The 22,362-nt window shown below is 42.5% G+C and overlaps 1 protein-coding gene across 7 annotated transcripts in view; it reads left to right on the top strand.

Annotated features, from left to right (window-relative positions):
* PAG1 (phosphoprotein membrane anchor with glycosphingolipid microdomains 1) overlaps window positions 1–22,362 on the top strand; it is a 115,489-nt gene that overhangs the window by 45,415 nt on the left and 47,712 nt on the right. For 3 of the 7 annotated variants that reach the window (XM_075743826.1, XM_075743829.1, XM_075743830.1), the window contains one exon: window positions 11,543–11,614. The exons of 2 other annotated variants lie outside the window; for them this stretch is intronic. The gene's annotated coding sequence lies outside the window, so the exon portion shown is untranslated. Of the gene's footprint in view, window positions 1–8,986; window positions 9,089–11,542; window positions 11,615–19,671; window positions 20,311–22,362 lie in introns of those variants that run through there. 2 more of the 7 variants (XM_075743828.1, XM_075743831.1) reach the window with 2 other exon arrangements.

Genomic DNA, 22,362 nt, shown 5'->3' on the forward strand with positions numbered 1-22,362 from the left:
GTGGCCAACCACATGGTCATTTTGTCTATCTGCATCTGAGCCTCACTGAGTGGCATTGAAGGATTTCTTTTTAATGGACATGTTAAACATGGGACAAATTTAATTTTAGTATTGTCATTTAAAGTAATTTCTGATACAAATGATTTGCTGGCAAATGAGACATTAGGTCTACCATAATTTGGGGCTCATCCAAGTTTCCGTTCCTCCAAGTGCAACTGATCCAAGTGATGGTTCAGCTGTGCGCTGTGCTCTTCAGTACTTCAATCTAGATGAATCCTCCTGACCATGATGATGAGTGCAATAGCTAAAAAGCCTGTACATCAGTAACAAAATGTGCCTGCCATCACCTCCTTAAAAAAAACTGAAACCCTGGAGTGGTTGGCCATTCCTTTCATCCACTGCAAGAGGAATCTGCTTTAAACAAACATGTATCTCAGAGTTCCCTGTGGGTATTTTTAATGTGGAGTATAGTGTCACTATTGAATATCTGAAAATATCACAAAAAATTATATGTAAAAGAATAATGAAAAATTAGCAAAAAATCTAACTCGGCATCAAAGAAAAGAAACTAAAGCTTAGAATAAAACCCTCTATAATGAGGCATATCATATTTTGTGCAGCAATCACAGCGTATAAAATACAATAAAATAGTCTGGCAAAATTTCCCAGTTCCGATAGTTCACTGTGCACTGGTATGTTCACAAAGATACTCGTCCCAGATTTACTAAAGTAAGGACAGTAAAATTCTTGTAGCACCTGAATGTGTTGTGCATGTATAGTAGAAACATCTATCATGAGATTACATTGCATTTAGATTCATGATGACCTGTCTTTTCTTTTTACTTTGATTTTCCCCTGACTTGTAGTTACTGAAGTCCCCAAAGATTACCGGGGCAGAATGCCTAAAAGTGCTCTTTAACGCTTGACAGCAAAGCTCTGACAGTGTTACACACACATTTTAAGCACACTAACAATTGAAGGATAACGCTGTACGCAGTACAGAGGGTTTACAGAAAGAGGTAAATGGGGATTTTGCGGCTTATGATGGAGAGTCTTTGATGTAACAGTTTCAAAAATTAGATTAGGGTGTATATCATTTGAAACTCTTTTTCAGTTGTGCTATAAATTTAATGGCAAGGTTTTGTTGAAATGAGCTCTTGTGGTCTGCAAGGAAGAAAATCAATCAGCATGCACCTTATCATTTTTCTGTATCCTTGGTAGGGATGCAATTAAATTCAGTCTGAAAGGTCGCAGTGTGGGGTATACATTAACCTCACACTAACCCTGTATATGATACTGCCACTGAGAACGAGTTAATAAAGATATCAGTTGGAGCTGTACGTTTGTTCTCTTTTTTTCAAATGTATCTGCATACACGCACCACTTCTAATTAGATCTTTGTGCATAATATTAGTGGATATCTAGAATATTTGCAGTGCTGCTAATTAGGCTGTGAGCTAGTGTACAGTGGAATATACAGTGGAGGTACACAGTTGGTGGCTGAAGACACTTAAACTCCTTTGTTGAAGTTAATGTTAATGCAGGGATCTGTCAATGAGACCAGGCTTTGTTTCATTTCCAGACTGGTGATGTTTAAAACAGCAGCTGCAAAAAGTGAGTTTAATTCCAAAGTGCAGTAGAGCTTCTGAGTGTCATTTGCATTGTACACATTTGCTCCAGATGAGCGAAATTAAATTTCTTACTGAGAATTGGACAAGTACTTTGGTGGTGAAGAGAATCTTGACCTTTTTAACCTTTTAAATTAAGTTATGGGGAGGTATTTGATTTTAGGTTTGATTTGGGAGGCCTCTTTAAAGAGGAACCACACGTTTCCCATATTAGCTATTAAAAAAAAAATCAACAGTACAGTGTGACATGAAGAACAGCAATGCAGTTTCAGGGACAAGTTGTTAGAAAAACGGAATATCCAGCACTTCTTTTTGAGAGACTGGCAGTGAGAAGTCATCAAATTTTACTTCTAAAAACATTTCTGCTCCTCCCTGGAAAGACATTTATTGTTAGATGAGATTGCAGAGTTTCTAATTAATATATTGAACAATGGGGCATGAGAATGAGAAATACAAAATTTGTACTTCAAATTATGAAATAGACCCGGGGGAAGTGGATTTGGGCAAATAACAGCCTGTTACGCCAACCTCTAGAGTATGCAATATTTTAGAGCAAAATTTGAACAACATAGTAAAGTCAGGAAAGCAAACAGAAAATGGGCTAAAATAAAAAAGGATTAATAAATATTTTGTGCCAAGGCTAGCTGTTTCATCTTCTTCAGTTCTGTTGCTGAGGAAAGGCAATAGGTGTAATCTGTCTCCATTTTGGTAAAGAATTTGAATATGTTATTTTCATGGAGATTTATCAGTATGGTAAGAGAACAAGGAGATTTATAGAAGAAAGTTTAAATAGGTAGAGAATTGAATACAGAGGAGAGGGCAGCATTAGTCTTGAAAGGGAAGTGTTGAGCCAAAGGGAGGCTGCTAATTAAGTTCCTCAAAGGAGCTGAAACACGTTTAATATCTTCCTATCATTGTCACAAATAAGCAGTAGTGTGCTTATGAATTTACAGATGACTCAAAGGTAAGAGTCACTGACATTTCAGAAGAGGATCATAATATCATATAAGAAGGATTAGGTTCTCTTCCAAGTTGGTGTAATAGATAATGGCATGAAATGTAATTGTGCAAAGTGCAAGGTCGTGCTTTCAGGGAATAATCATCTGAATTTAGTCTGTGAGCTGGGAGCTCATCAGCTGAAAAAAACAGAAAAAAATAAATACAGCTGTATTAGATCATCCAGGACCAGGATCCTAGATCTATGACCTGTTGTAGATCTAGGATCCTAGGACCTGTCCTATGTAGAATCCAGCTACCAGTAGGATACTGCTGCTAAGAAGATAAATGCATGCCAAGAAGATAGTGGGTGAGGTATTTCTAGCAGGGAAAGCGTTAACATATTTTGAGTGTTGGCAAAGCACAGCAAGAACAGTGTGCACCATTCACGTTAAAGAAAGACAAGTTCAACCTGGAGCAGGCGCACAGAGGGGCTGTCAGGGCGGTCGGGGGGACGATGGATCGCATGTTGTATCAGGAGGCGCCGTAAGAAATAGAGGCTTGTTCAGATAATAAAGCAGAGGCTGAGACAGTGCTGTCTGCAGGAGGGTAAATATGCAGGAGGAGAGTAATCACCAGGGAGTGAAGAGAGCTATAAATTTTAGGTTAAATGACGGAGTGGGCATCAGGAAAGTAAATGGACTGTGTGTGAAGCAGGGCCAGGCAACAGAAGACAGTCCCCAGTCGGAGCACTGAGGTTTGCGAACAGCCTTTTCCTGGTGCAGCAGAGGTAATAATAAAGAGCAGCTCTTGGATGGAGTTTCTTCAACTGATGGAAGGCACTCGGGAGTTTTCTTGCAGTCCTGTGCTCCTGTATTTAAGGTGTTTCTCTTGGGGAATGGGATGTTCACATGCCTCTCTGTGTGTGAATGTTTTAATTAAATTGCTAGCTGCTTCTGTGTGTTTGAAGCATTCCCCAGTGGGGTATGTGTCCGTGCACCGCGGGCAGCGTGAAAGAAAATGTGTTCTTGTGCACGCAGCTGCAGCGCAGCAGAGAAGGGGAACACTTAAGAGACAGCAAGTTCTGCATCTCCTGAAGGGACGGTTGTCAGTTGCATCCACTCATCCAGGTCCTTTGCTGTTGTGGGAATGTGCTGAGTTTCTGCCCCTTTTTTCATAATCAGTGATCACTGCTCATAAGCACAACTAAATATTGACCTGGCTGCAGAAAATAGAAAATCTGTTTCCTACAGCACATAGGTTTCCTTCTTGGAAGACTACATGTGCTGTGAAGGAAACTTCAGCAGTTTCACAGAATCACAGGATGTTTGAGGTGGGAAGGGATCTCTGGAGGTCATCTGGTCAGACCCGCCCCTGCTCAGGCAGAACCACCTAGAGCTGGTTGCTCAGGACTGTGTCCAGACAGCTTTTGAGTATCTCCAAGGATGGAGACCCTACCACCTGTATAAATTTCCCTGTGGAGGTGGGTTGAAATCATGCAGACAGGTATTAGATGGGAAGATTCCTCGCAGTTACAGGAAGGTTTAGAGTTGCAGTGAGGTTTAGGTAGCTAAGATGCCGGAGATGAGAGAGACAAGTCCTGAGTTGCCTTCCCAAAGGTAAGGTGGAGCTCTTAAACTGACTCTTTGGTCACGTTGACTTTCCACTCTGGGCACACTACAGGTAAATACCAGTTCTGCTGCGCTGCCTTCCAGAGGCACGTGATGCCAAAAGTAGGCATAACAGTACCCTTAGATACTGCAGTTGTGCCACCAGTGCTCTGAGCAAAGCATGGCTTCTGTGCTGCTTAAATGCTGCCATTGGGAGAGGACCTTGGGCACATGAAAGAGGGGGCTTGGGCGTGAGAGGAGGACGTAGCAGGTGGTTTGCTGGGCAGCTGTATGGGCAGCCTTTGGGGTGATAGCCCTGCACCAGGGATGTGCTTGTGGTGCTCAGATCACCTCTGGTGTTGTTTCTTCTCCACTCTTGTCACTGCTCGTCTTCCCTCCTTGCATGTGGTCCTCTGAGGTTCGTAGGGCTCCGTGGATTTCAGGAGAAAGCAAGATGAGGCTTTGGGCAACCTGGTCTAGTGGAGGGTGTCCCTGCCCGTGGCAGGGGGGTTGAAACTAGATGATCTTTGAGGTCCCTTCCAACCCAAACCATTCTATGATTCTATTCTATGTGTCATGATTTCTGTTCTCCCTAATCTTGAAAAAGCAGAAGTTAAGATTTCACAGGAAATCTAGCCATGTATTTCATCCATTCACGTGCTAATGCTTATGTTTCCTGAACTGCCATGCAAGGGAAGAGTAGAGATGACAGTTTATTACGCTTGGGGCACGTGAAGCTTGCTTTTTGGCTCAGCCATAACAATGGTTATCCTTAGTGGAGTTGTATCCTGAAGCAACTGCTTCATTTTTTTCCTTAAGATTATTCTCACCCAGTTTCCGTGCTTACATTGTTTACCCTTGACATGAATGACTATTTCTTCCAAATACATTAAACACATTAATCAAGTTTTCATGGCCGAAGCAGGTTTAAGATGCATTTTTAGGAGAGTATTAGACAGATCTCACTGTTGTTATTCCAATAATTTTACTTGCTGATTTACTCCGCTTTGAGAATGAGATTGTCTTTTGTGTCAGATGCGCAGCATGGCGAGCCAACAAATGTGAGAATTGAAAGTGACTTGATGCTACAAACAAGAAAGTGCAATTTTCCTCTTTCTTTCCTTCATCTAGTTCTGTCTAATACCAACAGAAATGGCACATCTCCCACCTTCATGTGAGTACAGCTTCTGCATTTCTGCAGTGAATCCAGAAAAGTTTGATCAGGGCTTTCTCCAACGGGACAGAGGAAGCTGTGGCACTGTCCACCAAAACCACCACTTCTCTGGGAGAAAGCTGCTTCATGGTCCAAGTGAGCGAAAGGGCATAATTTTATTTTTCGTGGCATAAAGACTGATGAACGTGCTCAGGAACTATACACTTCACTGTATATTTTTTGGGTTAATGATGCCTTAAAATTGTAGAGCAGTTGCATTAATTTTTGTATCACAATATGGTGAGGGTTCAAGAATACCTCTTGACTGGTATTGAACTTTAACTTGAACACTGAGGTTCATAGGTTTATTCACTTAGTATCTTTTGAATTTAGTACAAGTGGTAATCACTGCCAGCCTTATCATTGCCTCTTCTTGAGGAAGGCAGAAAGAAATACCAACTTCAAGTTGTATTTGTTCAAGTGTGAGAGATGAAGTGATGATCGTCCTCATAAACTCGTTACACAAGATGAAGAAAACTGGCTCAAAAGTCCTAATTATTGCTGCAGTTACAATGTAGTGTGGGAACTATTCTGTTTCAGGGAATAAGGGAATACTTGCTCTTTCAGTCAGAGGCTTTATTATTTTTGTATTATTACTATCAGCATCATGAATCTGCCAAATGAAAGTATGTATCCAGACATTACGTGGTCTTCTGCTTTTCACAGCTCATTTTTTCTGTCTGTCGATGTTCCTTCACCATGATTTGGAACTTCTTAATGGTGTTGACATAGAAATGTCCGTTCCCACACTGTTAAAAGAGAAATTTGTGGCTGTTCTTACCCTTGGGGTGGGAGAGGATCTAAGACGACTATATTACAGGAGACTGATTTCTGCTCTTCATGTAAAAGGGAAATCTGTTTCTAGTCTGGTTTGAGATAAGAATTCATAGTGACCATCTGCATGAAAATTTTACCCATAGTAATTTATTTCAAAAAGATTCTGGCTCAAAATCTCAGCTTTTTTTTTTTCTTTCTTTCTTTTTTTCTCCCTGAATAAAGTTTCCTAGTCTGGCATCTCAAGGAAGAGCATCTGCTTCAGAAATGTCTTTGGAGGTTCTCAGTTATTACTCTTCACTTTTTTAAACAAGTTTTTCCATCATGCTGCCTTGTACAGGCAGTAAAAAGTCTCCATTCGTTGTGTCAAGCTCTATAGTATAGGCATTGTCTGGTTTGGCCTGACTTCATTAAAGATTAGAGATATAACCACACTTTACTCATTAATAGGAATATCTTTGTTCATCATTTTCCCTAAAAAAAAAATAATAAATTTGACATTGTGATTTTCTTTCATTATTCACAGTTTTGATGGATTCCTCCTACTAAAAATGGTTCTGTCTCACATTTCAGCCTATTAAAAAGAAAATTACAGCGGAGTCAGATGACAGAGAGCTAATAATATTTAGAAAGTCCAGTATGTGCTTAAATTTTTCATTATCTTTGACAGCCTGTTTAGAAATTCTCTGTTTGTAAGTTCTAGCCTGGATTTTCAGTAGATCTGAATGAATATATTAGTTGGGATTTGCAAATACTTCATACTTAGGCTGTCTTCTATCCCCGCAGGAACTTTTTTCCGTTGGACATTCAAATAATTATCCTTTATTCACATAAATACTTACACAGATATTTAACATTCACATTACATTAAATAATGTACTTACATTAATGTAATATATTGACATTGATCTCAATACAAATGTAAAACATTAATTGCATGTGCTTGAATATTCTCACTGCAGCACTGTATTAGTCTAAGGATGCTACCGGGTATCAGAGGGGAACGGCATTCCCAAAGCTCCTTGACCTGGTTCACTGCAAGAAAGCAGTTAAAAGCCAAACAAGGAGATGAAAATATCTTTCACAGCTGTGACAGCACAACATATGTTACTACTTTGTGTGAAAACGAGCAGAGACAATTTAAACTCTGCATTTGGCCGATTAGTCTTATGGTGTCTTTTCTTTGACAATAAAGATGCCGTTGGCAAAACCCATCCAGAAAGGACGGAGTGGGTATTCCTGCAGAGACTGCCTAGTAGGTTGGGATGCTTCTGGCATACAGATATTTGTAGCAGATGTTTCCAATTAACTGTAATAATGCTGAAAAATAAATGAACTTTCTTCAGGATCTCCTCTACGAATACTGATGTGGCAGGGGTCTGCTCAGCCTGCAAGGGCTCACAGTATCGGTGCTTGGGGTGGAGAGGATAAAAAATTGAAAAACAATGATTTGGCTCAAAAAGGTCCAGGTCCTTGTGTGGAGGGAAATTGAGGAGATACAACTTTTGTCTCAGTTTTTCTGTATTTCCTGGCTTTTCTTCTCCTGTGAGTCCTCCCTCACAGTCAGCCGAGGAAGGCAGCCTGTCTCCCGGGACAGTGCCTGGGGACGGCGGCAATGCCACCGCCTGCCCACCTCGCACCGCGCCGGGGTGTCACGCCCAGGAGAGACATCCATTTCTGAGGGTCAGTGTGGACAGTTGCATTAAGCTCCTAGGTGAGCTTAGTGCCAAAATTAAAGGATGTTTTCCTTGGGTGCTGGTGCTTCTGAAGAGGCTTGTGAGCTCCTCAAGGATCCAGCAGCTCTCCACGTGGAGCTGCACGGTTTGCTCGGACGCATTTTCAACGACATATGAAGAGTTGAATGTAGTGTGGCTGTGCTATGGGACACCAGAGCGAGTGTGGAGGTTCCTGGTACGGACCTCTTCAGGGCCTCAGGACTCTTGCTGTCTGGTGTCCATAAACAGATGGGAAGCTGCACTATTAAAATAAATAGATTAGTAAATAAAAGGCAAGGAGTTTCTCTCAACGTGTACACAATTTCATAAGGCTTTGTCTTAGCATAGTTACATTTCTTGTCAGGTCCATATTGCTTTATTTTCTTCCTTACAGGTGTATTTCTTTTCATACCTGTAGCTAAGTCTAAGTAGTTTAAATCAAAACTTGATGATTTAAATAATTTTTATTGTTTGTATTTTTTTGAATTGCACCAGAATTTTTGCCGGTTCTATTTACTATTCCTTTCATAGCTATGTTGTAAGACACATCTTTGCTCTGATTTCACCTAGTTCTTCCTAAACTCTTCTTAAACTCTTATGTTATATTTTTAATTTCTCAGCTCATATGGTAGATTCCACTTTTTGGCAATGATTGCAGGCATCACTAGTGTCATTTCTTTGTTTTTATTTTTGCTCCTTTCGAAAGTTAAAGCCATGAATGAGATTATTTGAGCATCCCGCCCTTTTAAGATTCCCAACAACAGGCTCCAGGAGTGAACGTGAAAGCTTTGGCCTTGTGGAGCATTTATTAGACAGAAGCTGGATCTCACTGGAGAAAGAAAACTGGTGCAAGGTTATCTTGAGGTTTCTGAACTTTTCTTCCAGTGGAAAGATACTAAATCTTGTTTCAGGGCACTTTTTCCTAAACTGTTTGGAAGGCTACTGGGCAGAAAGCTCCAGCCAGGTGAATCTCAGGTGGCCAACCAGCCTAGCCACCAAGCACGCTGATCTCGGTGCTTGTCATTTTAGCACAGATACCCATCTACCCTGCTTAGCCTGAGTTGCCTCCATCTTTCCAGAGGCTCAAAGATCCATCTTTCTCCTTTCCAGTTGCCAGACCCTCACATGGCGCTCCGGGGAGTGCGAGCCTGCAGGAAACGTTTCCACGCTGACGATGGAGAAATGATGGGCTGGTCCAAGGGCCAGGATCAGGTATCCTCAAGCAACAAGGAGAGTGCTGCATCCTTGTATATTTTCCACATTCAGCTCTCCAAAGCCTCTTCATCTGTAGCGTTTGCGAGGTGTCCTGCTTGCGGTGCCGCAGAGTTGAGGTCCCAATTCAGAGCTGGGACCAACGTAGCCGTGGGGAACAAAACTTCCTGGCTGGTATGGCTGCCCTGATGGTATGGCTGTTAGCTGGAAAAGCCACCAGGAATTAATCTTCTCATTCATTCCCATTTATCACTCCTGCCCTTTTATGTGATGAGGGTATTAGTGCGGTTGCAATGCAAACCCATTGTGCAGGATCCTGCCTGCTGCTGTCCTTTGACATGAGCCTGCAGCTACTCCATGTTTCTTCTTTCAGCTTCTAGAAACTCAGCTTCACAAGCTGTGAAGAGTCCGTGTAATGTTTCTTTAGAGAAAGCCCAACTGACTGTGTATAATCTTAAGCCACTTCATTTTCCGGTACTTTACTTCACATTATCCGCTTTCAGTAGAGAATTGTGAGTTTGAGTGACAAAAAGTTTAACACTATGAAATAGTTCCTTACAAGACTTTTTTAAAGGGAATTGTTCATGAAGCAAATGTCCTGACTAGTTTTCACCATTTGGGAGTGTCTCTAATTTACTGCAGAGTCTAATTTACCGAAGAGATGGAGGGCTTGGGCTTTTGCTCTCGTCTTTTTTACGTTAAGGCAGAATTGGGAATAGCGAGATGATGCTGTGTCAAAATAATCATGTGTGTAACTCTTTTAGGGCTAGAGACATGACAAGGGGTCTTGAGCAAATGGAAATGATAAAGCTGAAAATAAAAATGTGAAGGATAAATGGTTCCTATGAACTCCATCTGTATTGAAAAAGACTATGTCAAGAGCAGGGTTTAAATTTTTTTGGCTGCACGCTTGCATGGGACAGAATATAGTTAAAACAATAACTGTAAAAGCTTCATCCTAAGCAGGCGGATGTCTGGAGAAATAAATGACTGAGTCGGCCCCGCAGGGTCGTGGCAGGCGAAGCAGTGGTGCTCCTGCATGCTGGATCAGGGTCTGGGCTTTTCCACCTGCACAAAGCCAAAGCGTTTCTACTGATTTCAGCAGGGCAGCATTGCACTAAGATTTATATGGGCAAAAATAGGATTTAAAGTGGCAAACATGATGGGAATGCAGTCTTTCAGATTATTTGCAGTAGTTTTCACCATCCATTTTAAACACTTCTTGACCAGTGTGCAATGAGAACAAAGCCATGGTCATCTGAAACAATTTTGTAGACATTCTGAGAGATGCTCTTGCAGAGTAGCTGAAGCATTAATGTAGTGTTGCTCTGGCGTGCCTGGGGGATTTATGTTGTGTTGATTCAGCGATGAATCAAGTAGGCAATATGCAGTGCTGTGAGTGGTACTGCTAACGCTGCCGGCAGGAGAGGGCTGGAGCAGCCGGTGGGGGACGATGGGGATGCAGCTGCAGCAAAGGGGTGGCTGAAGAACAGAAGCAGAGAGCAGAAGTCAGAGATGGTAGGTCACGGGTGACAGCGGCCCTGAACTGGTCTTCTCTTTCCATCTGTTAACAGTGGGTTGGTACGTGCCGTTACACTGGGTGATAGACATGTGCTTTATCTGGAGGTATGACTTCGGCTGCTTATTCTTTTATGCACTCCACTATGTTAAATATTGTTTTAAAAACCCCAAAGAGCACTGTGAGCATTTTATTTTTTTAAAGAAGTTATTGGCAATTATTATTATATCAGTAAGAAACAACGTAAAGGTGAAAGCATTTGACATCTTTTGTGCTTACTGACAACATTAAATTCATGCAAAGAATGGCCTCCTATTTAAATGAGCAAGTATCTAAATGACTGCCTAACTTACTCAAGCTTTTTGCATGGAGCTCTTCTTGCTCCTAAGCTCATAAAACACAAGCAAAATGAGTTTTATTTTATCGGGATTTGGAATTAATGGAAAGATTTAACTTAAAAAAACCAGAAGACTACTTCATAAAGAGAGGCAAGGAGATTTCACTGTGTGTACAAAACCTGTAATTTTTGAAGGCGTATCAGCCAGCCCAGTTATATCTCTGTGCTAATAGAATCTCTTGGAGAAGATCTATGTATGACTGGTATTTCACATTCTTAATGTCTGTGTTTTAGTTTTGAAGGGGCTACACATGTGAGATAATCCACTCTTATTTGAGTTTGTTTTCTCTATGTTCTATAAAATTAGTAAAGTAAAAAGCAATCAAGAGACCTGGCAGTGGCAGGAAATAGGAATTGGTTTCCAAGGGCATACTTTCCAAGCTGGTGTTCCTAAGAGATTGGTCTGAGCAAAGATTCAGGCTCTGGCTCACTGTGACTTCTGGGGGGTAATACAGAGAGGATGCTAAGAGCCGCCCTGAAAATCTGGTTTTAAAAGTGATGGAAAAGAGAACTAATATTTTGTCTTTCCCTTCCTCAGACAGTAAAAGCAAAGGCAGGGAACATACAATTACCATTTTTTGAACATTATTCCTGAAACACTGCAGAGGAGGTGAGTCTTTCCTAAACATATTGTGTGATTAATTTGTTTCCTCTGCCCCACTGATTTCAGACGAAATGTTTCTCCCACTTGCACTGCGTAAGGCACACTCATCTCCCCGGCTGTAAGGTGAGCAGCGCTTTGCTCCCTGGATTCCCACGGCAGCAGCAAGTGATCTTGTCTGAGGTTGAGATGCCCTCCATCATCGTGGGACTGTCGCTGGTGTCTCAGAAGCAGCAGTCAGGGTCCCTGTGGGGGAGCTCACAGCTGGCTGCAGCTGCTCCGGGGCCTTCCTCACAGAGGGAGGAATGTGCATTAAAAAGGAGAAAAACTGTAATGAAATCCATTAACAACTGTTAGGAAGGAAACAAGCTAGGGAAGATGATGAATTTTAGTAGAACAAAAACTATTTATACAAAGCCACCCTCTGTGTTGCAGTAAGTGACAGCTACGAAACAGGGTGACCCGTCTCCCGGGGCCATGCTCCCCGCTCCGACACGGCACGGAGCGCCCCAGGAACGCTTCCCGGCTGTGGCAGAGGTGCTGGCAGGAGTACTGCCTCGCTGGCTGCCCGGCCGCTGCTTTCTCTGCACTCAAGGGAAGGGAGCTCTGTGAAAGCCAGGCTCTAAGTACAGGGGAGCAAGCAAGCTTTGAGCAAGGGGGATGTACGTAGCGGCTTCTTTACTTGTTCATTTCCCCTCAGGCTCAACGGCAAATCTTTTTCTCACATCTCTGTCTGTCCATCTGGCTGCTTTGGTGTGGGGGAAAACACGTGCTGAAGCCCATACAGTTCCCATGGATTTAATGCAAATACTGAACAAGGATGTCAGGATTTGGTTAAGGGGGGGGGGGGTTCTGAAGGTAGGCTAATGGCATCCTCTGCAGTGCGCAATTGCATCTTCTGGCAAAGCTGGCTCGATTAAGCAAATTTCCCCCTCTGATCTCTGTTCTAGGGTTTTATGCTAACGTCTCTCCCAGTTCAATAAGTTGGCATAGGCAGTACTGTTTACTGTCTCGCCCAAGGTATTTTGTCCAGCACAGAGTCTGGAGGTGGTGAAAAGGGTTCTGCTGACCCGTTGGCTGTCTCAGCAACTTATGTAAAAATTACAGAGGTCACATTCAAAGATTAAAAATAATCTTGTCATCCACAAGTTATTGCAGGATTCCTTAAGCATAGTGTTTAGTTCCCACTGGCAGAGTGATTTAAAAGGTTATTTTCCAGAGATGTACAAATGTTCTGGGAAGTCCTACTTGTCTGGGCCCCGGTCAGAGTGGTGATGCTCTGCGCTCCCTGTCCATCAATCCACTCCGTCTGCCACCTCCCACAGATGGGAGGAAGACAGTAGGTCATGGCACGTGAACAGCAGTTACCTGCAAAACTCGTCCACTGAAATGATGGCATCACGGTAGACAAAGGCTTGTCGGTGGTGGTCTGTCTCAGCAGCTTCCATTTGGCATCGCCCGCTTTACTGAGCCGTGGTCCTGCTGAGGCTTACTTAATAATTACAGGGTAAAGTCTCCATTGCAGGTACTGCCTTTCATATATCAAAGACTGGTGGAGTGGAGACATGCTGAAGGCTGAGCCTCTGCTTGCTGTCTGTGATTGATTCTTGATGCTCGAGATGATAGTTTTTATGATGTTATTAGTCATAAAAAAACCCAACAACAACAAAAAAGAAACCCTAGCTTCAGTCACAGCCATGCTGTGTGATCTGGGCAAAACCTTTATGAACAGATAGAAGAAGGAAGGGAAGAATTGGCAATTTTTGTTTATTTTAATTTTTGCACTTCCCACATGAATTACTGCTGCTGGAAGCAAGTGGAAAAAGGGTTGAATATTCTGCTTGGGTGGCTTTCTGCAGTGGGGATGACTGTTTCTGGACTAAATAGTTCAAGTGTATTTCTGGCTGCTCAATTTAACAGAAAAAGAGCTTTCAGAGAGCTCCCGTGGTGGTCAGGCACCTCAGGCTTACTGAGCCACTTCACCCTGAGAAGTGTTTGCTTCAGATGTGCCATGGAGTTGAAAGTAGACTTGAAAATCAGGGCAGGGTCCAGTTTCTCAGCACCCTTGCGTAAGCCTGGCTTTAACAGACACTTGCAATATTTGTTCTTTTAAGTTTCCTTTTTAATTACTCCCTAAATTCTTTCAGTCCAGGCTCGTGAACCAAGTTTGGGGAAGGCTTCCAGGTGGGTGCCAATCCATCCATGCTGAGTATGTCCAGGGGAGACCAATGTATGTAAGGACAGTATTAGATGTAAAGCCAGGTCTGATCTCTAACAGGTAGTGTGCAGTCCAGGCAAAAAGCGTAAAATCCCAAGACAACAGTAGCAGAAAGAAACTAGAAACACCTTCTCTTACTGATCTGTTGTTCATCTGCTCCACAAGCTTTACAAATTTGAGGTGCCAGGAGCTTCTTCAGGCTGTTTTTCCTTCTTTTATACCTGTTACATAGGTCAATCTTCAGGCAGTATTGCTCGATTTCGGGCTAGTGCCACACGAAGCAGGTGCACGGGCAGCCAGCTCTCTGCCCTCTGCTGTGGGTTCTTGGGAGAACAGCACAAACAGCCTTGGCTGCATTAAAAAAATGTTGGACCTAATTAACCAACTTTATGTTTTGAAGGGGATTGAGGTTGTTCATCTTGTTTTTCCTGCTTTTTAAACCAGTTTTCACTGTGAAGGATAGTGATGATAATCAGACACCAAGAACTGTTAACTGACAGTCTACATCCCACCCCGTTTTTCCTGCAATGTATCTTCCAGTATTAAACACTATCTCAATTCACTGTGGTTAAATAAAAGTTTCTAAGAGTGGGTGGTTTTTTTTTTCTTTTTTTTTTATTTATCCTGGGTTTTAGGAATAAATAAATGCTACAGACATCCTTAGCACTGATTCAGTACTTAAACGTGCTTCCAACAGTTTCTACAGAGCAGTAGCTCTGGTAAGAGGAATTGCATAGTTTGTGCAAATACTTGCTTGTACAGAGAATATTGCATCTGAATAATTGCTTTTCATATAATGCAATTTGCTGAATACAGTATTATCTCTATATGCTTTTGCTGAGTATGATGCCACCACTCCTGGCAGCAAAACCAGGATAATTCAGACAGGTCTGACAGGATCAGACAAATCAAACACGAGTCAGCTGTAGGAGGCAGGATGGTGAGCAGTCATGGCTGGTGATGAAGCAGTGACACAGGTATCCTTCTTCTCAGCTGCTTTATCGCAACTTGTCAACAAATGACAGGAGGATGTCATTCTTTGTCTCTGGCATTTATCATCTCAAAATTAAATCCTCAAACTGTAAATATGTTTATATCTTCTGCTGGCTGTTTTGCCAATTAGTATGGTGTTACTTCCATTTCCAGAACCTCTGCCCGCTAGCATCCTACAGTCTGGCTGGTTATTTTGAGCACACTTTAATCTGATTTGACTTTTTTTAAAAAAAAAAAAAAAGATTCCCACGTGCATTTAGGGTTTAGCAATTTGATTTAGATAATCAGATCTTGTCCATATATACAAATAATTCAGGAGAGTTTCTCCCGGTTAGCTATGACAATATAGGATAATGGATTTGCATTATTTTTTAACCAGATCTGAAAACATTTGAATGTCGTGAGTCAGAAAGAGCTTTGACCTGAAATTTAGTTAAGGACTGGGAAATAGGAGAAGTGGGGAGATGCAAGAGAGGATTAAACAAAAAAGAAAATCCCTGGTCATTCAAGACTTTACTCCTGTTAAATGGTCTAGAAAGCTCTTGTCATAGAATAGTTGGGCCTTATAAGTGGAATAAATTTGAAGATTAGGATGAGTGGAAAATGAAAACTTAGTAATGTGATTTCTTTCTTCATTTTTAATCAAAATGAGCAGACTGCAGGGAAGAATAAACGGCAAGCTGAAGTCGAAGGAAGCACATTTGTAACCATCCATGTCCTAATGAGTAACATTAGGAAACCATATGTAAGTATTTAGTCTTGACTGTAGCAGATTGAATACATTTGGTCTTGTCTGGACTAAGCAAGCCCAAATCTATCAAGTATTTGGGTGAAAAAACAGTTGGAGATTCTGGTTACTACAAATGGAAACCAAAGAGCCATGCTCAAATGCTTGGTAAATACTGGATACTGGAAGCAGACGAGGTGAAAGTTCCATTATCGGTGCTAATCTCATAGCTGGAAAGAGGAGAAAGACATTTGCAAATGAAATCGTAAAAATGCTTCATTGAATGCATAGTAGTTCATAATTACTATAATGCTGCAAACCAACTTCCATTAAAAAAAAGATTGAAGAAAATTATTTACATTCTTGTAATACCGAATATTAAATGTAGATTGTGTTGGTACACTTTAAACCTTTGTAAGACTTTGACTTGACTGCTCTAAGAAGAGGCTTTAGACACATGCTAGATATGCCAAATTAAAATCCACATGGCCATAAGTTGTAACTTGTTTGGTTGATGTCTTTACCTAGTCAAGAGCCTTTAGCAGAGAACAGGCTGTAGACCCAAATGGTCTGTGTCCATGTAAAATACTTCAGTAAGATAAATAGCTCTATACAAAACACAGCCTACTTCAGCAGTGGAGGCACACGGCGTTTGCGTGTCTTCAGCACGCGTAGGGGATACGCAAGTACTTCCCAGGACCAACGAGCTGCCAGCTAAAGCAAAAGGTGATGCTTGATGAAGTTAGTTATGTTGTTTAGTCACTGGATCTCCCGTAGATGGAGAGAACCTGGTACAGTCCAGCATTGGGCTCTAGGCCGGTGGAAGGACCTGATGAGGTGCACGTACCAATGATGTGCAGTGCTACAAATAAAACTGTCACTGGAAGTAACACTCTTAGAAAGTTAATGCAGGAAGGAATAGCAGTGACAAGTCTGACTGGAAAAACTGTAATTAAGGGAAGTCTAGAATAAGGAGTCTTATCAAATTGTTTTTCATCAACAGCTATCCAAATTTAACAGTGATCTCTAGGGTTAAGGCTTCATTATCGCCTGATGCAGCCTGATGACATCTTTCTTTGACTAGTTGAAGATTTGAGGTAACACCAATCTAGAGAAGTAATTTACAAGTGTAACTCATCTGTGTGGACAGAGATGTTCATAATTTGCTTAAAGATGTTTGCTTTATATTTGTAAAGATTGAATTTGATATCAGGGTATTAGAGTGGTAGTGACTAAGTCTTGACATTCTTCAATGGAGAAAGAAACTCTTGGTCTTGTGTTTTCTGGAAACTGAATGTTGTATCCCTTTGTCTCTTAGTTGTAGCTGTGAGGTGGGGGGGTGTGGGGGGGGGGGGTGGGGTGTGTGTGTGTGTGTGTGTGTGTTGTAAAAGCCTGTGAGCAAACCAGATTTTTCAGAGTAGCAGCATACTAAGAAATCTAATAATTCTGCTGCAACTCCAAAGACACATACTGCACCTTACTTGTCCCTGCCAAAGTGCGCACTGTGCTCCTTCCTCTTGCATGTTTTTATGGAAAAGATCTTATCCGAAACTTCCATTCTGTGGTTCCTTAATCCATGCCTCCACTGAATGAAAAACCTCTTTTGCCACCTAAACTGCCCTGAGCAATATCTTCGTGGTTTTATACTCTTTGAGAGCTGTCTTTGAGATAGAGGCGAAGGACATCTCAGATGGATGGTGTACATCCAAAGATGCTGGAAGTTAATGGAGTTACTGTGGGGTTACACCAGTGAAAATGAGGTCATCTTCTGTACTTTTAAAATAATTGTGAGAATAGTTTGATAGTATTCATTTTTCATGTGACAGTAAAAAATAATGGCTGGATCTTTACAAGCCATACATGTGGGGAAAAAAAGACAATAAGGCCTTTAAAAAATCAAAATCAAATAGGATCACAAAGATCCAGAGAGAGAAGGATCTCCAAGGAAAAAAAATCAATAAACTATATCATATAAACCATATATATGTAAATGATAAATCTCTGTATCTGCTGACCAATATAAATACTATGAATTTCGGTTTTCACATTTGAGTTTGTGTACACTAAGTACAACATGAGCCCTTAAATAAAATCTAGAGGTGCAAATTGTTAGAGATGAAGTGAGATGGCACAGGCAGGCTGTAGCACTCTCTTCTGCTCCAAACCCAACATTTCCAAGAGAAGTAACCAGCGTTAATGTTCTCAGCTGCCTCCAAGCCAAACCATACCATGCATTAGACATTTTGCATTAGGCAGCCTGTAGATGCTATGTTGCAGTTCCCAAATGTTGCACAGTAAAGGAGGAAAATGGTACGAGAAGAGTAATGCCATGTGGACTAGACACTTAGGAGGAGCAGAAAAGGGAGGAGGAATAAAGCTGGCCTGTAGGACATTGTCTTGATTATACTTGAACTGTTTTAGTTGAAGTAATTCTGCTTGCCTCTAGCAACAAGCATTTCCTAATGTATTTTACCATTAGATATTGCATCCTTTACTAGTTGTTGAACAGTGCGTGTAGGCTGGCCTCCCTGCAGTTCTCGTTTAGGACATCTTTCTGACTCTAAATAACTGCCTCAGCCCTTTTTCTTAAAGGATAGAAGAGACGTATAATAATTTTTGAGATTACTTATGCAATTCTGCAGGGCAAAAAGAGATCATGGTTGAGATCCATCAGCTGTAATACAGACCCAGGAAGCTACTCTGCAATATGTTTTAGATATTTACAATGTTCTGTCAAAGAACATCTGATTTTGTTTATTGCCACGGAGTCCTGGGGCTCTGCTGGTATAAAGCAATCCTGATCCTTTTTAAGTCCATTTGGCAAGATGCTGAAGACAAATAACATGATCTTATTAATAGATAAAAGGAAAACGTTTCCTGAAGAACTGTTATTAAAGAATAAAATTAGAAGAGGTGGTTGCTCATTTACCGCTCTCCTTTCTCAGCTTAATTTTGTTGATGAGAGGCAGTCTTACTGGGCTGTTGCTATCCACTGGCACTGCCGCTCAGTTCTCCTGAAAACGATGCTGGAGTCTGGTTTCAGTGAAGAGCTTTGAAACAAGTTATGTTAGAAAAATGTCTATAATTTCCCTCTAGAAATCTCCCTCTTATTTTACTGTCTCACGTTACAAACTCACATGTGTTCATTTGGAAGTGGCGTAGCTGTGATTGTTTGTTACTCAAGATAACCCTTGCCAGTTCCCCAAAAATACAACAGCAAAAACTGAGCCCCAAGAGCTGGGGCACCAGTGATTCCTGCACGGCCTCGCTGATGATCCTCAAGCCTGACCTGGTAGGACCTGCTAAAAGAGTGAGATACGGCCCCTGGGGGATTGCCAGCAAGTCACCAATTAATACTAATTGCATGGGAAATTACTGTAACGCTGTGATGGTTCATCAGGGACCTGGAATGAGTTCATAGCTGTGCTGCACCCTAGGGCTGCGTGTCCCTTGGTGTTTGCTTCCAGAAGAAAACACCTTGTTGCTTGCTGTTCTATTCAGTTGCAGTGTTTTAAGATCTGAACTATCATTAACGTGGAGGAATCTGAAACAGCTACCATCTATCGTGGAGCTTGGTTTGGGAATATTTGAGTTAAACTGTAAAATTCCACTTGGTTTCAGCAGGGATTATCACCAGCTTCTCTGGAGCCAGGCCAGCTCACTTCTTGGTTTCTGATAGGAAAGAAAACAAACCTGAAGTTGGGTGAAATGTGTGCAATGTGCACACAAGAGTACTTTCAAAACAAGAAAAATGCAGGCGTCTGATTTTAAAAGGACTTTCTTGTTTGCCTCTCTGATTTCCAAGGGGAGCTTTGCAGAAAACTGGGATTCAAAATGCTGCCGTCTTCCTCCCTTCCTAGTGACAGCTGTAAACATCTGCTGAGGATGTCATTCATTGTCTCATCCTACAGTCGCTCGTTAAGATTGTGAAGCATCATGCCTTCTTGAAAACTGAACTGGTAATGCCGTGGGGAGGGAGCGAACAGCCAGCGTGCTCAGAGGCTCTCCGGAGTGTGGTTTCCGAGCGGTGTGAGAGCAGCCGCCGCGTCCATGCTCTGTGCCAGGGATAACACCTCAGCAGGGAGGGGAGCTTTCCCAACCAGTTTGGGGAGGTGGGCGGTGGCAGGTGGGATGCGTAAGGCACGCTGCTATGTCATCGCGCCGCGATTTCGCCTCTCCGTCCTGCTCTCGAAAAGGCAGACAAGGCTTCAAGTCATAAATTGCATTTTGTGTGACTCCTCCCCTATTTCGGCTGCTTGCTCACGCAGCCACCCACGGATCTGAAACAAAAATGTGCGAAGCGAGGCAGGGAGCACTCTCGCCAGGGCAGATTTCATCTCCCCTCTAGGCGCCGGGGTGCCCGTCCTGCTCCGACACCATCTCACTCCTCCTGAACGTAACAAAGCTTTGGCTAATCACAAATACATAAGCATTTTTCTCCCATCCGTTCTCATCGGCCCATACTCCAAGAAGAAGAAAAAGAAAAAGTCCGGGGCTGTACACGAGCGTGTCTTTGTGCCAGTGCTCGTTCGGCGGGCTGACAGAGGCGGCATTGTTCGCAGGCTGCGGCCGGCTTGGCAGCCGGAGAAGGTGGGGATCTGCGCTGCGCATACGGAATCGGCGAGCGGCTGAGGATGGGGGGCCAGAAACTCTTAGAGCTGCATTAACGGCAAGAGGGAGTTTGATAGCGCCTCGCTAATAGCTTCTCCTGGTGTCTTCTGCACAATGCAAACAGGGTCTGGCACGAGGAGTCCTTGTTAACCGAAGGTAAGGGGTTTATCTTTATAGTAGCACAGTAGCAATTGCTGCTATTCGCTTATTCTTTAAAATATGGGTGATACGGACGGAGGAGAAGTTGTAAAGTCTGCCGTACTCCTTAGGAGAATAAAGCTTCATGTGGCATCGTGCTGCAGCTGAGGGTTATTGAAGTTTGTCTCTTCCCCTTTATATGGGCTTAGTTCGCATTACCAGTAACGAGAAAATCTGTATGTGTTCCCATCAGAGGAAGAAAAGACCGTTTAGTCTCCTTCTCCAGCTTTCTTACTCTCTAAGCTAGAAGCTATATATATGCAATATTAAATGGATTTTGCTAATAGAAATACATTAACATATAGCCATTAGGCAAGGTAAATACTTTTTCCTATTCCCAGAGACAGTTTCTCCCCCCTGCAGGTACTCGCCACGGTAGAAAACATCCCGTGCAGGGGTAAAAAATTAACATTTGTTCCACACACCTCAGCAGAAAGAAAAATCGTTGTAACATTTATTTTTTCAGCCTCTTTGTAATAACTAAGATTACACAGGCTCTGCTAAACAGATTTTATGTTGTTGTGCAGATATTTCTCCTGTGTTCTTACTCCTTCGATGATATTTTTAGTAATTTTTAAATTGCTATTATTTTTCTAGTTTTAAAGTAAAGCTATATTTTATCTGAGCATTTCTCCAGGTCTTTTGCTGTTCTTTTTGCTGTCTATCCCTTGTAATTGTTAAGTATATTTTTGAGAGTGTGTACTGCTGTTTGGGGATGATAACGAACGTGGTGTTAAAAGAGCATGCCTTGGAGCTGTGGCTGTTGTTGTTTTTACACGCCCAGGTTGATGTACTTTCGGGGTGAATGGGTTCAGCTGCAGCGGGGACCCCCCGACACAACTCCAGATCTGGAGCTCTTAATGTCACAAGTGGCGTTTGGAAAATATTGGGGGATTTTTTTTGTCAATTTTTTCTAAGGGAGGGGGGTGAAAAAGAGGAGAGTATAATTTGTGCGCTGAAGGACTTGAGTTTTGCTGCCAGTGCAGCACTGTTCATTGCGTGTAATTCGGGAGAACACAGCTCGTACCCGATGGCACGTAGCAGCCCCAGAGGACACACGCTGCTTTTGTGCTCCTGTTCAGTTTTAATCTTTAGGGAGCAACTGTTTCAAAGAATAAACACATTGCCTTGTAGGAGAAACTCCGGAAAACATCCTGCTAGTGACAGCGGCAGCCGCTGCCTATCACGCTGGACGTCCCTCTGCCAAAATCGGCAGAGCTTTGCTGCCCGGCAGCCAAAGGCCAGGAGCTGCAAGCTGTGTAACCGCAAGGGTGGCGGAAGGAAATAACGCTTAAAAGTGTTAAATTAAAACCACGAGGCTGCTAACTGCTCGCTCAAAGCGTGCACCTGGGCTTGTCCTGGCCCTTGGCCCGGGGATTTGCAGCATCCCCTTTGTGCAGGAGTGTCCACCCCGCTCATCCCTACGCAGCCCCCCCGAGGTCGGGCACCGTGTGGGCAGGTAATGAGCCTGTTTGCTCCCTCCGTACAGGCTTTCCCCATGTGCCCCTCCTCACTGAGGAGAGGGCTCCTGCGGGCTCCAGCCAGGTCCCCGCTCCCCAGCCCCCTCAGCCGTGCAGCAGGGCTGGAGGGATGATGCTGGACCCCGCATCCTGCCACTTGGACATCAGTGCTGTAACGATGCCCTTCCCATCAGGGAACAACACCTGCTACAGTAAAGAAGAATATTTGAAAGTAATAATAAGCATATTTAGACCTGTTTATTTTTTTTTTAATCTATCAAATTAGAGATATTTATGGTCATTACCTCCAGGAGAGAGAGAAGTGAGACCCTAGATTAGATTCTGTGCGGCTGAATGATTTTCTTGAGCTTGTCAGGGACCAGCAAGTGTGGAAATCCAAATCAGAGCTTGTCTACACAAGCAAAAAAATGGAACCAGAATAATTAAAGGGGTTGCAATTGACAGTTGTTTTTCAGTGGACGCTTTATTATAGGCACTCTTATCAGGAAATAAAAATATCTGTGGATAAATGTGGTTTTGTGTTAAATCA

Source organism: Balearica regulorum, chromosome 2 (genome assembly GCF_011004875.1).
Source record: "Balearica regulorum gibbericeps isolate bBalReg1 chromosome 2, bBalReg1.pri, whole genome shotgun sequence".
In the NCBI taxonomy this organism is placed as follows: Eukaryota; Metazoa; Chordata; class Aves; order Gruiformes; family Gruidae; genus Balearica; species Balearica regulorum.